The sequence below is a fragment of the Aethalodelphis obliquidens genome, unplaced genomic scaffold, assembly GCF_003676395.1.
Source record: "Aethalodelphis obliquidens isolate GAN/ISIS:26980383/991018 unplaced genomic scaffold, ASM367639v1 scaffold66, whole genome shotgun sequence".
Classification (NCBI taxonomy): domain Eukaryota; kingdom Metazoa; phylum Chordata; class Mammalia; order Artiodactyla; family Delphinidae; genus Aethalodelphis; species Aethalodelphis obliquidens.
In genome coordinates, this window is record NW_020838010.1 from 4323061 (window position 1) to 4341733 (window position 18673).

The following is an 18673-nucleotide window of genomic DNA, read 5'->3' on the forward strand; positions in this document are numbered from 1 at the left end:
ACGTAAAATAGATAGCTAGTGGGAAGCAGCCGCATAGCACAGGGAGATCAGCTCGGTGCTTTGTGACCACCTAGAGGGGTGGGATAGGGAGGGTGGGAGGGAGGGAGATGCAGGAGGGAAGAGATATGGGGACATATGTATATGTATAACTGATTCACTTTGTTATAAAGCAGAAACTGACACACCATTGTAAAGCAATTATACTCTAATAAAGACGTTTTTAAAAAAGTTATACACATATAAAACAACAACAACAAAAAAACCCAACAAATACAGTCCTTGAGTTCCTTTTGCCCATATACATGAGTATTGTCTAAAATGTCTTCTTTGTAGCAGCTAGGCCCTGCCACCTCTGTGCTTGGCTGATTTCACAAACCTGTAGCTTCCCTGTCACTTCTCTGGTTCTCCTCTTCTGCAAAGCTTTGTTTCCTGGCAGTAATTAAAACCTTCTGCCACTGCCATAGCTCCTGCTGCCACTGGAACCTCCAGAGCCAACTTGGTTTCATGGTTTGGCAAAGTATTGGCTTCCACCACCACAGGGGCCAGAACTTGTGCCTCCAAAGTTTCCTCCTTTTGTGGGTCCAAAATTTGAAGATTGATTGTTGTAACTGCCAAAGTCACTGTAGCTTCCACCACCTCCAAAACTGCTTCCATCATTACCAAATCCATTATAGCCATCCTGCCACCATATCCACCACCACCGTGGCCGCCACCAAAGCCACCTCGACCACTGAAGTTTCCTCCATGACCAAAGCTGTCACTCCCACCAAAACCACGTCTGCGACCACCACCAAAGTTTCCAGAACCACTGTGACCTCTTTGGCTGGATGAAGCAACAGCCATCTCTTGCTTAGATAGGGCTTTCCTTACTTCACAGTTGTGGCCATTCACAGTGTGGTATTTCTGAATGACAATCTTGTCTACAGAGTCATGGTCATCAAAGGTTACAAAAGCAAAGCCTCTCTTTTTGCCACTGCCTTGGTCAGTCATGATTTCAATCACTTCGATTTTCCCATACTGTTCAAAATAATCTCTTAGGTGATGTTCTTCAGTGTCTGTTTTAATGCCACCAACAAAAAACTTTTTCACAGTTAAGTGGGTACCAGGTCTTTGAGAATCTTGAGACGGCCCTCTTTGGTTCCACAACTCTTCCATCTACCTTGTGTGGCCTTGCTTTCATGGCTGCAGCCACCTCCTCCACAGTGGCATATGTGACAACCCCAAAGCCTCTGGAGTGCCTGGTGTTTGGATCCCTCATTACCACACAGACTGTGAGTATTCCCCATTGCTCACAATGGCTCCTCAGACTGTCATCGGTTGTTTCAAAGTTCAAACCTTCAATGAAGAGCTTCTGCAGCTGTTCAGGCTCTTTGGGAGACTCTGACTTAGACATGACGGCAGTAGAGGGGAGAGACTTCAACAATGCTTACTCGGCAGCATCCGTGGGCAGAAAGCTTCACTGTTTCTTTTTTAAGATTTTTTTGATGTGGACCATTTTTAAAGTCTTTACTGAATTTGTTACAATATTGCTTCTGTTTTATGTTTTGGTTTTTTGGCCGCGAGGCATGTGGGATCATGGCTCCCCGACCAGGGATCGAACCTGCACCCCCTGCATTGGAAGGTGAAATCTTAACCACTAGACCGCCAAGGAAGTCCCTAATTGTTTTTAATACTTCTCCAATTTGCATTTCTGGAACAAATCCAACTTTGTTGTGTTTTATAATCCTTTTTATATATTGCTGAATTCAGTGTGCTAATGCTTTTTAAGATTTCTTGCATGTGTATTCAGGAGGGATATCAGTCTGTAGTTTTCTTTTCTTCTGATGTCTTTATATGTGTCTTTGGTATCAGAGTAATACTGGCCTCACAGAAGGAATTGGGAAGCACTTCCATCCTCCTCAATTGTTGAAAGAGTCTGTAAAGGACTGGTGTGATTTTTTTTCCTTTAAATATTTGATCCAATTTGCCACAAAAGCCACATGGGCCTGGGCTTTCTGTGTGTGGGGGTGGGGGGGATGATTTAAATTGCTGAATCCATTTCTTTACTTTTTAAAAAATCTATTTGCATATCATAATTTTTTGGTAATACTGCTCATATTAGATAATACAGTTGACCCTTGAACAACATGGGTTTGAATTGCCTGGGTCTCCTTATACATGGATTTTCGTCAATAGTAAATACCACAGTACTACACGGTTGGTTGAATCTGTGGATGCATATGCAGAGGAACTGCAGATGCAGAGGAATGGCGAATATGGATATATGCGGATTTTCAACTGCATGGAGGATCAGCGCCCCAACCCCCCGTGTTGATCAAGGGTCAACTGTATGTTTTAACAATTCTCGATTCTGATTTTGCCTCCTGATGGTTGCTAGCATTATTTTCTTGGTTGTTTACTAACTTGCCTGAACTAAGTTTGTGACCTCTGTCTCCACTATAATGTGGGGCTGCTGACGGCTCTGCTAAGACTTTTTTCTCTTGCTTTTATTTTTAAAGACTAGCTTCCTCAGGGTTGCTCCCATATCTGCATAGCTCAGTGTTAAGGTTTTGCTCAAACACCTCCAGCCAGTATACATCCATTATCTGCTGATGAGTCTGTGGGTGGACTGAGGAACACGTTCAAGCTTCAAACTGTTTACAAGTCTGCTCCAGCTTTTATTTTCTCCTGGTCTCTTTTGCTTCTCATAGGCGTGTAGCCCAGGGATGTGTGGGCATATACACAGGATATGTGGATTGCCCATCAAGTCCACTATGGCTGTCTCCCTTCCTGGATTTCCCTGTTACATCCCCTGGTAGTCTGCTGGCTCAGTGCCTGCCTCAAGCAGTCCTGCAACCTCAGGCTAGCAGTCCTTCTTACCCACTTGCCACTGAGATCTGACAATGCTCTAAATCAGGTGACTTCCTTTCAGCAGCAGCAGTGGCAGCAGCAAAGCGGCTAGCTTTTATTTTACAGCCTGCCTCACCATGGTTGAACTACTGTGCCAACAAAGCTGGAGTGGGGAGTGGTGGTGGTGCTAAGTGGTAAGTTGGAGCAAGCCCAGTGTATTAGTCAGGATTCTCCAGAGAAACGGAACCAATAGGATATAGATAGATAGATGGATAGATAGATAGAGACTTATTATGAGAGATTGGCTCACATGATTAGGGAGGCTGAGAAGTCCCATAATCTGTTGTCTGCAAGCTGGAGGTCCAGGAAAGCTGATGGTGCAGTTCCGGTCCAAACTCAAAGGCCTGAGAACCACGGGAGCCAATACTGTAAGTCCAAGTCTGAGTTTGAAGGACCATGAACCAGGAGCATCAACATCTGAGGGCAGGAGAAGATGGATGTCCCAGCTCAAGCTGAGCAAATTTGCCGTTCCTCTGCATTTTTGGCCCTCAGTGGATTGAATGATATCTACTCGTACTGGTGGGGAGATCTTCTTTACTCATTCTACTGATTCAAATGCTAATCTCTTCCAGAAACACCCTCACAGATACACTCAGAAATGTTTTATCAGCTATCTGTGCATCCTTCAGTTCAATCAAGTTGACACAGAAAATTAACCATCACACTCAGGCAAGTACACCATAGACTTGCTCTGTTCTTACCCAAAGTTCAGAAGTTCTAGGTTTGTTCTAGCCTTGGGTCAATTTCCAGAGAAACGGTTGTTTTTGACAATTTGTTCAACTTTTTAGTTGCTCTGCACATAGGCGTAAATCCCCTAAACTCAAGAATTTATTTACTCAAATACAGGAGGATTTTCTTCATCAAGGTCAAAGAAACTCTTCCAACTGAGGGAGACGTCAGTCTCTGACCAGCATCAGTGCAAGATACAATAGTAATACTGACCTGGAGATTTTTCTACTGTTTTACAATACAGCCTTTGATCCAAACATATGAAGAAGGGAACTAATATTTAATAGAAAATGGACATCAGCTTTGGTGTACACTTTGCTGATATGATTTGAACTTGGAGCCACGTGAGCAAATCTAGATGGCAGAAGCAGCAAACAGAAGGAATGAGAAAGAGAAATTAGGAAAGAAAGAGAGAGAGAGAAGAATATGAAAGGAGTCTAATGATTTTTCCGAAGGGCTCTTTATACCCAGATAGATTTTCCAATTATTTTGTAAATCCTTCAAAAGCAAGAACAGTCTTTCATGTGTTGTAAAATGCTTTAATGTAATGTCAGTACCGCACATGTGTCAAATTAAAATACTATAGTATTCACTAGTTCCAACGGTCTGGGTAGTACTGAAGGCTAGGTTTGTTAATATTTTATGGCCATGAAGCCAAATTCTAACTCTGTAATGTAATGCTAGTGTGTCCTCCTCAATCTAGAAGATGGGGCATTGAGACACACACTAACAAAATTTCAGCCACTCAAGAGTCAGATTTTCTGACCTTCACTTATGTAAACAATATCTAAAAGCAGGTGTGTTAGGAGCCAAAGATTGATGAGCTGCCAAAATGCTGAGTATTTGTTATATAATGTGGAATAGCATCTAGGAATATCTATACCATTTTTAAAATACTCAGGAGACTTAAATTTGTTAAAAATCATTGAATTATACACCAAAACGGGTGAATTATATGATATGTAAAATATGCCTCAATAATGTTACTAAAAATACCCAGGAGACTGAGAAAAAAACATATTTTTCAAATATGAAGTTTGAAAAATATACAGATGCAAAATAAAGTCAATTATAGTCCTAAGAAAAGGCAATCTGTTAGGTATTACAGATATTTAATTCAAACAGATGTCTTACACAGCTGCATTTTAAGGTAGGTGAAACATGCCACTTTAGAAATGAATGTATTAATGAAATGTTAGATGCAATTAGAACTCTAGCTATTCAGGAATAAAATTTTCAACAAATCCTTTTTTAAAATTTTTCTTGAACTTTTACTATCACTTATATTTTCAGAAATTTGCAGCTCATGTAGCCAACCTATGAATGACTTTCACCTTGACCACAGATTTATTTGTATGGAAAAACACAACAGTATTTGCTAAGTATATTCAATATCTTCCACCTAATTAGTACCTCAGGGCAGGTTGTTTATAAACAGAAAACAATAAGGGACAGTTAAATATCCCCAGCAGTACTCTCTGCATACTATCAGCTTTAGAAATAAAGAAGACAGTTTGCATTTTAAGCAATAAACCAGCTAGCTACCAGACTGCCATTAAATACAAGGAATCCAACTAGAAAAATGTGGGATTCATGGGGAAATAACATTATCTGCAGCTTTATACACTGGACAAATGAACATGGTTCCCTTTAGCTTCAAATTAGAAATATGTGTAGAGGGCAACATGGAAATAGATACTATTATTTCTGTTTTTGATATTAATTTAAAAAAGAATGTTATATAAGTGTTTCACACTTGATACTAAATACATCTCAATTTTGCACATCCCCCACCTTCCTACAATCACTGCCAAGTGACTACCTAGTATCCATTTACTTGGATCACAATAGAAATCAGCCATTAATTAGGGAGCATTTGGCTCAAGGGACCTGTAATGGGTTGCAGAGAATTGCACATCATGCTTCATATGCAGATGAGGTTGCCATCTGGTGGATTTTCTCTAACTATAAGCTAACAACATTTATAGGTAAAAGCAGAGTAATCCTTTTCTAGACGGGCAAAGCTGCCACTTTTAGAAAACATCTGGTTTCTTTTAACATTTATTAAGTGTCCATTTTGTGATTTGCTCTGAATGGGTGCCTGTTTTTTGTAACTTAAATATGAGGGAAAAATACCACGAAAGCAAGTATATTAAAACTTCAGATTTAAAAGGTAAAAAATGTGGAATGAAAAAAGATATTCCATGCAAACAGTAACCAAAACAGAGCAGGAGTGGCTACACTTAGATAAAATAAACTTTCAGCTGAAGTCTTTCACAAGATACAAGAAAGTCACTATATCGTGATAACGGGGTCAGTTCAGAAATGGCATTGTAGGGGACTTTAATATCCCACTTTCAATATTGCATAGATCATCTAAATAGAAAATTAATAAGGAAAGAGTGGTTCTGAACAACACTATAGACCAAATGGACCTAACAGACATATACAAAATGTTCTATCCAACAGCACCAAAATACACATTCTTCTCAAGCACACATGGAACATTCTCCAGGACACATCTTATGTTGGGCCGCAAAGCAAGCCTTAGTAAATTTAAGAAGATTGAAATCCTATCAAGTATCTTTTGCAACCACTAAGGCATAAAACTAGAAACCAATAACAGGAGGAAAACTGAAAATTTCACAAATGTGTGGAAATTAAATAATATACTCTTGAACAACCAATGAGTCAAAGAAGAAATCAAAAGGTAAATCAGAAAGTGTCTTGAGACAAATGAAAACAAAAACACAACATACCAAAATTTATGGGATGTAGCAAAAGCAGTTTTAAGAGGGAAGTTCAAAACAATAAATACCTACATTAAGAAAAAAGAACGATCTCAAATAAACAACATAACTTTACACCTCCAGGAAATTAGAAAAAGAAGAACAAACTTAGCCCAAAGTTAGCAGAAGGAAGAAAATAATAAAAATTAGGGCAGGAATAAATGAAACAGAGACTAGAATGACAATAATAAAACAAAAAATCAATGAAACTAAGAGTTGGTTTTTGAAAGATAAACAGAATTTACCAACCTTTAGATAGACTAACCAAAAAGAAAAGAGAGCGGATTCAAAAGGTAATAAATGTGACATTTTTATTTAGCAAGTTTTTGCTAAACAAAATTTTGTTATGCTAATATTAAAAATGTCTAGAAGTAAGATCTATGACATCACATTGGTTCTGTTTTAAATGTCAAAGTGACTTCTGATATTAAGTATGTCTTTACCTAACAGCCTCACCATGGGGATTCAGGAGCAGATACATGCCAGAACTATAAACAGTTCCTTCTCTAACTTACTCTAATACAAAATGACTGTTGATTCAAATATCACCACCCAGCTTATCTAGTTTTACTTTTCTCTCCTTCTTTTCCCTAATGACAGGGATAGTATTGGGTTGTTGTAGGGATGAGAGCACCTACCGAATAGATTTTTAATACATCTCAGTAAATATGAGAAGTGGGTATTTTGTTTGTCTGTTTGTTGTTGTGTGTGTTTTTTCTTTTACTGAAGCTCTATCTACTTTTCCATCCTGATGATTTCAATTAACACTACCATGTTTGCATGAAATAACCTACATCAAAGTTAGTTTAAAAAAAGAAATCAGCAAGCAAATACATACATATGTATATACATAAAATATCAATACAAATTGAATACAAATATTAATACAAATGTAGTGACTACTCCAGGAAATATGACATCACAATTGCAAACGTGATGTTATATGAATGGGTATTTGTGACTTGGGATAAAATTTCCTTTACAGTAAGGTGATGCAAATAGTTTTTCTATGTATAAGTGAGGCAACGAGCTCTGGAAACCAGTTAGATGACAAGAATAGGCTCTGGTAATGCAGACACTAATGTTGAAAATACATGTGAAGAGTTATATATTTCATGAAATAGGAGGGGATAAAAGCAATACAGCTAAATCAATGTATTTATATAATGGAACTTAATTATTTTACTAAATTTAAATTTTAAATAACCTAAGTAGATATTTAACTCATTCATTTATATCCCTAAACATTTTTATAATCCAGTTGACAAGAAAAACTTTTTGATATCTTCTTATTGAGGTCTCCTTATATTTGAGGATATATAACACATGCTGATGACTACATAATCTGCATTTCTAGCCTAGCCCTTTCTCTTGAACTCCAGACTCAGACACCTAAATATCTCCTAGATATCTCTACTACCATGTTCCACAAAAGAGACAGCAGAGCTAAATGGTTAGGAGTGCAGACTAGGGGTTAAACAGACTGGGTCCAACTCCTGATTCCATCATTTACCAGCTGTGTAACTTTGGACAAGTTACTTCATTTCTTTGATTCTCAGTTTCCTCACTTGTAAAATGGGGATAAAAATAGTACTGATCTTATAGGATTAGTGTGAAAATTAAATGAAATATATACCTAGTACACCTGGCTGAATGTACTCTATTAAACAATCAATAAGTTATACATTCCACTATAAGAAACACATGCACATATATCTCATTGAAACCAGTAATTTTTTCCCTTGGTGTGCCTTAGCTGGCAGCTCTTTTTCTAGACTTGCTGTACCTAAACTGGTTTTAATGATGTTTTGCAGCAGTTGTCAAAGGTTAGCACGTATGAATAGTATACAAAGGAACACATATATATGGAACGTTACCTACAAAATTCATTCTGTTTATACTGCAAGTTGGCAAAACAGAAAAATCAAAATATTTTGCATCATTCACATGGTATTTGTCACATAATACCGTATACAATATAGCAGTTCTTTTCTATATGTCTTACCTTCAACACTAGATTATGAGCTTCTTGATAAACCGCAGTTTAGGCATTTTTAATATCCTTTCTCGCATAATGCCTTGCAGAGAGTAGGTACTCAGTAGATATCAATCAAGTAAGAAAAAAGAAATATACCTTGTCCTTTTACAATAAAAAATGCAAATTTTTCAATCTTAAACAATTGGCAGGCTGAAATATATTTTACTAATCTTTGGGAGAATTAATTATTTAAATTCTCATTTCCTCTCCAGATTATTTCCTTTAATCCTAGACCAATTTTATAAATGTTCCAGACCTATGCATTCTTGGTAGCTTGTCTGACTGAATGTGTATTAAATCATCACAGGTTGCTATTATCTAGGAGTTTTTGTGAAAGTTTGATCACTTAGAAACATCAGCCATATTGCTTTAAAAAAAAAACATGTTTAAAATTTATAGTAATGTCTTGGCAGGTTTCTTTCTCTTTTCTTTCTCCTTTTATTCCATATCCTCTCTTACAAAATATTTGATGGTATATTTTGCAAAACAGTGAACTATTGGAATCAAAATTCCTGCTTGAAGTTCCAAATCATTAACCTTCAAATTCAAGTACGTAAGATGAACTATTTAGTATTAACATACTGAAAGAACAGCAAAAAGCAGGGATAGTGTACAGAATTATGCCATGAATATAAATAAGTCTAGAGCACTTGGGAAGGGGAGGAATGGGAGAGGGAAAGGAAATGAGAATATTATGACTCTTTGGAGGCATTCTTCCGCCTTTCCTCCTCCTTACCTATTTAACCTTCCATTTTTACTGTTTAAGTTCACTTGTCAAATAATCACTAAACATGTATATGAAATAATTCATAAAACGTGTTTAGCACAGTTACTGACACACAGTAAACACTCAGTAAAGGTTAATAAATATTAGCGATTAGTATTATTATTGTGTGCAGTCCCACTTCTTTGCTCTTACATTGACCCCTTTTCCCAAATTTACATATAGGCAGGGTGTGTGGTCAGGGTTGGAATAGAGGAGGACCAGGCAGACTCTTTTTTTAACACTTAAGGTCTGTCTGAATAATATTTTTAAAGTAGTGTCTGGAATTCACTCATTTCATGAAATCTACATTAAATTCCCAGCTCCATCTCTCCAATCAGGAGTCTTTCCAACTAGGCACTCAATGGCATACTTCTTAAGGTTCCCCAATGAGGGCAATTAATGTCTAGAGGCAATTTTTCATAAAAATGCATTCTGTATCCAAAAACACTAGACAAGCCCGTATATCTTATGTTTGTGTATCCAGTTAAATTACCTATAATTTTAAGTATTTGAAAGTTGATATAACTCAGTTTTCTGTAGCAGCAGATCTTTTACAGTACAGTGAATAGTCATATATATGGCTTATATATTATAGAACTACTTATTTCACGTTTATTAGAAACAGATTTTCTTTCTGCAAGTGGGCTTCTTAGTCTTCCACCTTTAATGTTATTAGTTTGGACTGCATTATTTCTCCATACGGAGTGTGCTATAAGACTTCCAGTTAAACAAGGCAGATTAGAAACATGCATTCATCTCTGCGCCTGCATGAAGCTCCACTAAAATGACAGTAAAGGAATTTTTAAAAAAAGGTATAAATAGAGAAGGACAAAGAGAACAGGAGAGAAGACAACAGCAGACAAGCAAAGTTGACAAAACTTTAGAAGCTGGAAAGCAATAGATGAGATGAATGTTAAGCTTACTTAACAAACTGGAAAAAGCTGAAACCTAAGGCTGGTGGTGATGAGTTGTTTTTAAAGTTACTCGATATCTCTGAGATACAGAGATACAGGTTGAAGGGAGAGCTAAAAAGAGGAGGATTGATTGAAAGTATGTATAAGGAAAAATTGCATCCCCAAAGCTCCTTATCCATTCAAACAAGATTCAAGTTTTAATACAGCATTCTATTTCACTGCTTGGAGGGTCAATGGGTGCTTCTTGCTTTTGAAGAAGCTTGTTGACTTAGTTGAAAGAAAAACAATGATTTCAGTTAAAAGAAAAATTCAAGTTTTATTTTCTACGGTAATTAAAACATCTTTCCAGAAAAGAAGCTCTAGTGTTGGAAACAATAGGCATAGCTGAGGGCTGGATTGTGAACTTTAGTGAAAATGGGGATTGAATCTCTATTTACTAAATAGTAAGACTGCCCTCTGTCACCTTTCTGCTGGCTGATTTCTAAGATATCTTCAGCTGAGCAGACTGGAGGATTCTGTAGAAGCTGACCAACACAAGTGTAAAGCCCTACAGACACTGATATTTGGGGTCTCCCATTAAAAAGATTGAATTTCTTTCCAGTTACTCCCCAGTGAAGCTCAACAATCCATAAGTCACAACAATGGAGACAGAACTTCTTTTTTGTGCCCCACTCTTAAATATTTATGGCTGACCAAATCCCTAGATATTTGAGTAAATTTTCTAAAATGAAAGACAGAGATCAAAACAACAACAGCAGCAGCAACAAAAGTCAAAGAGAAAAGAAACAAAACTATAATAACATCTTCAGAGAAATGAGGTGATACTAAATTCAACATACAAGAACAGTGTTCTGTAAAAATGGAACTTTCAATGAATGAGAAAGAGCTCTTAAGAATTCAAAATATAGTAGTAATCTTAAAAATCAATAGAAGATTAAAAATTTTCAATTGATGAGCTCTCCTAGAAAGTAGAACAAAAAGAAAAAGAAATGGAAAATAGAGAAAAGATGAGAAAGTTCAAGGATTCAGTACTGGAGGGCCAAATTGGACCAAAAGAAGTTCCAGAAAGAGAGGACAGAAAAAGCAGAAGGAAGGAAATTACTAAAGAAATAACACAAGGAAAATTCCTAGCACTGCAGGATATGAATATCAGATTACAAAGGTCTATCATGTATCCAGAACAGTGAATGAGAAAATAATTCTCAGTAACATACATCATAGTGAAATTTCAGAAGATAGAATAAACAAAAGATTTTAGAAGCTTCCTGAGAGAAAAAAACAGGTCATATACAAAGTATCACCAATAATATGAGGAACAAACTTCTAAACTGTATCCCTAAAATCAAGAAGACAAGTTTTTAGGGAAAAATCATTTCCAACTGTGATAGGATGAATAATGCCTCCCCCCAAAGATGTCCTTGTCATAATCCCTGAACCTGTGGATATGTTATCTTACATGGTAAAAGGGATTTTGCAGATGTGATTAAGTTAAGGATCTTGAGATGGGTGATTATCCTGGATCTTCTGGGTAGGACCAATGTAATTAAAAGAATTCTCATAACAGGGAGGCAAGAAAATCAAAGTAAAAAAAAGGAGATGTGTAAACTGAAGCATGGGTTGGAGTGATATGCTTTGAAGATACAGGAAGGAGCCATGAGCCAAGGAATGCAGGTGGCCTGTAGAAACTGAAAAAAGGAAGGAAAAGGATTCTCCTTTAGGGCCTCTAGAAGGAAACAGCCTTGCTAACACCTTGACTTTAGCCTATTGAAAATGAATTCAGATTTCTGGTCAAAATAGAATAAATTTTTGTTGTTTTGAGCCACTAAGTTTGGGGTAATTCATTACAGCAGCAATAGGAAACTAACAAGCCAACCTAGAATTCTATATCAGTCTAACAACTGGATGAGAGATTAGAACAAGGTGTTTTCAGACATGCAAAAATCTCGAAAAAATTTATCATCTTTCTCAGGAAGTTATTGGAGGACATTTGTCCACCAAAATGAGGAAGTTAAAGGAAAAGTGAGGGGAACATAAGGTATAGAAAATGGGATCCAATACAAGAGAAAGGCAAAAGGAATTTTCAAGATAACAGTAAGAGGATACCCCAGGAAGACAGCTATTCAGAAAGATAAACCAGCTCAAACTGAAACAGGATAAAAATCCCTATCACAGACATCTTTAATTTAAAAAAAATTAAGTTATAGTTACCCTGATGTATTTGAACATACAGAGAGGAGCTGTATGGATTTCTTGGGAAGACCTGTTTGGGTATGAGTAAGTGATAGATTCAGAAAAAAGAATCCTAAGCAAATAAAAATTAAATAAAATGTAGCAGAACAAAATTTTTATAGGATAGGAAATGTAATAACAAACTCAATACATGGTTAAACTCTGAATAATGTTTACAAAGTCATAGTAATCACTGAATATTGATTTTACCAAAAATTTGGGGAGGAAGGGAAGTATGTGTTTATGGGTACATAAGAGAGTCAAACTGCCACCTCTCATAATAGAAAGTCAATAGATATTATCTAAAAAGCTGAAAAATCAAGAAATAGCTGTGGAAAATGAATGTTGCCTGCCATTTCAGTAAACAAAGGGTGTTGCAGCCATCAAACCATCAGCCACTGCAGCCCCCCCCAACGGTGCACCCTGAGGGGAACTGAGAATGGAGAAAAGCAGAATACTGGCCCCAAATAGTTAAGATGCATATCAAAGGAATAATTTTGATGAGCCCAGACTCTTGCATCTTCCCATACATAGAAAAGCACTAAATTCATTACCTTGAGATGTCTGTTTTTTTGTGATTATCAGTAACTTTTGATATTCGACTACATGTTTTTTTGCTTTTAGCAAAAACTGCTATATATCCTGGCTCCTCCCTTACCTCTTTGGAACAGTTCCTCAGAGCTATCTGAGAGGCTGTTTCCCAGGCTACAGTCCTCAATAACATCCCAGAATAAAACATAACTTGCAACTTTCAGGTTGTGTGGTTTTTTTTCAGTTGACATAGCAATATAAGCGTGTTATCGATACAGAGAAACATGGTAGTAAATATTATAGGGAATAGCTAAAATTGTTTAAAGTTATTGTCCTTTGGAGTGAGAATCAGGAACAGAGAGGGATAGGACAGAGAACTATTGTTTTTTACTGTACTATTTAAAAAAAAAAACTATGTACATGGTATCAATTTAATAAAATTAAAATTTTACTTTAAAAGTGAGTTATTCCCATGAACAATACATTTTTGTGCTTAGCTTAATTCATCTAAGATGCATTGTGGGCATATTCTAATCTAGAAAGCACAGTTTTTATGATAGGTAAAAATCCTCTTACATATATTGGCACATTTGCACTTACTCAATTCTTGAGGGATACAAATAAAAATCGTTGCTATGACCTATAGGGCTTGTTTAACTCTCTAATCTCATTGCATGCCAACGATTCCTTTGCCTATTATGCTCTACCTACACTGTCGTTTTTCATTTCTCTTTTCAAACAAGAAAAGCACCTTTCCTGATGACCTGTCCAGTCTATTCACTTTGCTTGGAAGGCTATTCCCTCAGTCTTCTCCTGGTTGGCTCCTTATCTTTCAAGCCTCAGCTTAAATGTCACTTCCCCAGAGAAGCTTTCTTTGACCATTGAATCTAAAGTCGGTTCCCACGCCACCCCACCCCTCCTGTTATTCTCTCTTGCATTGCTCAGTTTTTTATTGCACTTTATCACAACATATTTGCATGCTTGTGTGTTTTCATTGATTCTAAGCTGTCTAGTCTATCTGTGTGTAGCAGAGGGACCTGTACATAGTAAGTGCTCAATGAATATTTTTGAATTAATTTGTTTTTATTAAGTGATCTGTCCATACCTCTGAAATTTATAGAGAATGGAATGTTATATTCTGTAGTTTTTGCTATAAGTTAGCAAAAATTAGATAGAGAATTAAGTAAAAACAAAATAAAACAACTCAGACCTTTTTGAAAACTTGAGTTCTTGAAAAACATCCAAGTCTTAATATCTTTTGTCTCATCTGAGTACTAGCCCTCTATCATATAATGGATTCTAAACAATGTCTGGTATTATGTTTCATTCAGTATAGTCTCCTTTAATCAAACATTTTATCATTTGTAGTTAAGCTGATTATGATAAGTTTACGAAACAGGGGCTTAATTAACATCACTGATCCATACAGGAGGCATATACTCATATAATTAGGATCACATAAATGTCTTTTCCTTCTTCCCAAAATACTTGGTAGTAAGATGTATAACTTAGTCTTATAGTCACAATAATAGAATTAAATGCTTCATTTAGGTGACTTAAAAGAGCATTTCATGGTCTTTGATCTTTGTCTTTGTAGCCTAGGAAGGAATGTGAGGTAAAAATCACAAAGGTTCATTTTAATTATTTAAGTAATATTGTAGTTTTGATATGATTTGTAGTGTAATTTTTTATAAGCAGCAATTTCATGTACAGATAGGATTTGTAAAAATCTTTCAATTTCAGTCTGATAAAAAGAGATCAGACATGTAATTTGTCTACCACATTGCTTGTCACATTAGGAGTCTTCAATAAAAATTAGCTTTTTTCCCTGCCTGTGATAACTCAAGTAGTGGTACAGCCAACTCTCATTCATTACAATTCATTAACACCTCAATTTTATACTTGTGTTTTTTTAACCTAAGCCAAAGACGCTGATCTGATTTATTTGAACTCATTGTTTCTGCTTCTTCATATTTTCTTTCATATCTTTTTCCTTTTGAATCTTGATTTTATCAGCTCTCTTGCACACTCTTGGGTAAATGAATTATTTCATTCTACTCACTAGGATCTTGAAGAAACTAGGAAACCTAGTTGGAATCTTTTAAACATGGTTGAAAGAAAAAGATCTATTAGTAAACTGTAGAGGAGGAAAAAAAATCTTTTTTGTCCCTCTACCCTGCCCCAGGTGGGGCCTTGTAAATTAGACTGACAAAAGACAGATTAACAAGAGAACAACAAACAGAAGTTTACTAACATGTGCATCAGGCATACGCTACAGGTACTCAATGATGAGTAACTGAAAGGGGTGGTTAGAGCTTGACCTAATACAGCAGCTTAAAATAACAAAAAAGTCTTAGAGGGCTGACAAGACAAAGGAAATGGACTTTGAGTTTTTGGGGTGGCAAATTGGGAGAAGGTAAATATATGGGGGAACTAACGGATCATAAGAGCTAGTTAGTAAAGTTTGTTATGTAGGTTCCTCTGATGCTGATTCCAGGCTGTAAGGGTCTAGAGCTGTCTCTGGTGGTTAACTTCTGTCCTTCCTGGTACAGAGGGGAGGTGCATACCCTTACAACTACCACTTTTAGGCAAATAAGGGTAGGGCAGAAAGTTTTTCTTGTATCTGCTTCTTCTCAATTGCCTTCAGCTCAAAATAATTCTTATGTCAACGTGCCATATTTTGCAGTAGCATATTCTGCTAGCTCTTTAAAATTAAACAATTTTCTTTATGGTTCTCCAAAAATTGACTCTATTATAGTAAAATTTTGATGTGACCAGTGTAGGCAAGAAATAATTATTTTTGTGTCCCTAACAGTAAGACAATTACCATCAATAATATTTGGAAGGGGGAGGAGCAAAGGGAGAGTCAAGTTCTGGCAACTCTTCAAGAATACAATGGATCCACAAAGCAGAGATTAAAAACAAATGTTTTATAATATGCAACTTCTCAGCTTTGATAAAAGACATTTACTTTAATAATAAAGGATATATAGAAACTTCTGATGAATGATGAAAAATTAAAGAAATAAATCTAAACACAATAGTTAGGCAGCTCAAGGATTCTATAACGTGCTGTGTTTAAAAGATTAAGAAGAAACATTGCTGGTTTTTCAGACTTTAAAAGTCATATTGCTGTTATTACTTTATACTATAATATAGATACCAATACTGTAGGCTCATCATTAAAGGATAAGTCAGCATAGTATGCCTTGACAAGCATCTGGAGGGTTGGATTCAACCCTCTGCTATTATTATCTTGGGAAAAAATCACAATCTATTTGAATCTCTGTTTCCTGTCCATAAAATAAAACCAATGAATTCCATGGTTTCTTAATTCTAAAAGTTCACAGGACTGCCCTCGTGGTGCAGTGGTTAAGAATCCGCCTGCCAATGCAGGGGACACGGGTTCGATCCCTGGTCCAGGAAGATCCCACATGTCATGGAGCAACTAAGCTCGTGCGCCACAACTACTAAGCCTGCTCTCTAGAGCCTGCGAGCCACAACTACTGAGCCCGCGTGCCACAACTACTAAAGCCCCCACACTTAGAGCCCGTGATCCACAACAAGAGAAGCCACTGCAATGAGAAGCCCGTGCACTGCAACGAAGAGTAGCCCCCGCTCACTGCAACTAGAGAAAGCCCGTGCGCAACAATGAAGACCCAACACAGCCAAAAATAAATAAATAAATAAATAAAATTAATTAAAAAAAAAATAAGTCCACAAAACTTTGATCAGCCTATGAACAAAACCATATATTCTTGAGATAGAAAAGGCACTATGTTTTATTTATTGTTGTATTCCCCACAGGGCCTAGCATGGTACCTAATAATGTAACTCTTTTTTAGTTCAATAAACATTTATTTTATGTCCCTAGGTTCCAGGGACAGCACTAAATTCTGGAAATTCAGAGATGACTTAGACACGGTCTCCACTCTTTCAGGATTTTACGTTCCAGAGGAAGAAAAAAGTATACAGGTAATTTAAACATCAAGAATTATGACAGAGGTAGGCAAAGAACAATATTTGCACATAATGCACATACCTTACAAGGGTCAGAGAAGGGCTTCCTGGAGGAACTTGCGCCTCTGCTGAATCTTGAAGGATTAGCTAACCATACTGATGGGGAGGGAGAGGAAACAGCAAGAGCAGAAACAGAAAAATATAAAAAGAATATGAATAAATTAATATGGCAAACATTCATCACAATTTCATTCTGAATTATTTAAAAAATAAAATAGAGAAAAAAAAATAAAAAAAAAATAAAAAAAAATAAAATAGATCCTCATTTATGTAAAACCAATATGAAACCACCCTAACCATAAGGATAACTAATGCTACTTTATTTTCCATATTTCCTTTAGATTCTCAGCAATAGCTCTGTGTTTATTTTATTGGGCAAGTATATATGATATTTCTTCTAAAATGCATGTCAGAAAACCTGGGTTTCATATGTCATGAAAAACTGAAAGATTTTGAAAGGGGGGGAAGAAAAGGATTACTGGGTAGCTTACAGAAGGCTGGGCATTGCCTAGTACATCCTTCCTGGTTATCTGACTCTGTAGTGTTCTGAGCCTTTCATTGGATTAGAAAGAGTCCTGGAAATCTTGCCTCAGTCCACTGGTGCTGTCTGAAAGTTATCTAAGTGATGTCAACTCAGAAGTCTATTCTTTGAAGTGGCAATCATGTGAAGTACCTGGTAAGGTCCTTTTCCATGAGGCTCTGAGATTGTTCTTCTTTGTTGAAGATACAAATTCTAGCCTGTAGTAGAATCTTCGGGTAAGCTTTAGAGTAAAACAAGAACATTAAGAGATTTAATGGCTGTGGTTAATTTATTACTATTGCCAATTCTATCAAAATAGAGGAGCCGTATTGGAGTCCAGTATGTAACTATTTCATAGGAGTTTTGATGAGGGTTATTCCTGAAGGTAAAACAGTATTATGGAGGGCACATCCATCATGGAGGGCACTGACAAATTGCTGGGGACTTCCCGTAAAGCATGCAATTTCTGAAATTTTTATACTAATATTTTACCAAACAAACGTAATTTAGGAAAGGCTGAATGTCCCTTCTGATCTGACAACTTTTCCCATGCAACTTTACTATAGTAACAAATTAAACAAACCTAATTATTTCCAGTATCTTTTTTTATATGGTGGCAGCGCAAATCTTTGTGATTCCAAAGGCCCTCTGAGAAGTCTTAGAGGTTTTACGCATAAAAGTTTTAGTTTTATGTATGTAATATATTCTGAAAATTTTATTTTATGTGTCCTAAATTTAGGAACTGATTTTGGGAAGACAAAATTAAGGGTTGTCAGAGGAGATTTGGTCACTTGATTAGGTAGGATCATGAGTGACTGAGAAACAATGCTTCCCTTCCTATTTAATCCAAGTACAAATAATGCGTTTAAAAAAAATACAATGTAACACTATTTACATAATGTAACACAATGTTACACAATGTAACACAATGTAAGTGAAGAGTCGCGTTCTATGGGTATTTTCCCCTTAAATAATCAGGGACACAAAAAGACAACTTACGCGATAGAAGATTATTCTTGTAAGACACAGAATCTTTGCTATTTAGGCAGATTACATGTAAGGTAAAGAATAATCTTTCAAATCGTAGGTGGAACCATTAATTACTAAATAAAGGAAACAACCCCATCTAAACTGCGGCCTCTCCCGTTGCGGAGCACAGGCTCCGGACGCGCAGGCCCAGCGGCCATGGCTCACGGGCCCAGCCGCTCTGCGGCACGTGGGATCCTCCCGCACTGGGGCACGAACCTG

The 18673-nt window shown here is 36.6% G+C and overlaps 1 pseudogene; it reads right to left on the reverse strand.

Annotated features, from left to right (window-relative positions):
- Positions 1–439: 439 nt before the first annotated feature.
- On the reverse strand, positions 440–1554 carry LOC113611004 (heterogeneous nuclear ribonucleoprotein A1-like; annotated as a pseudogene).
- Between the last annotated feature and the right edge of the window lie 17119 nt (positions 1555–18673).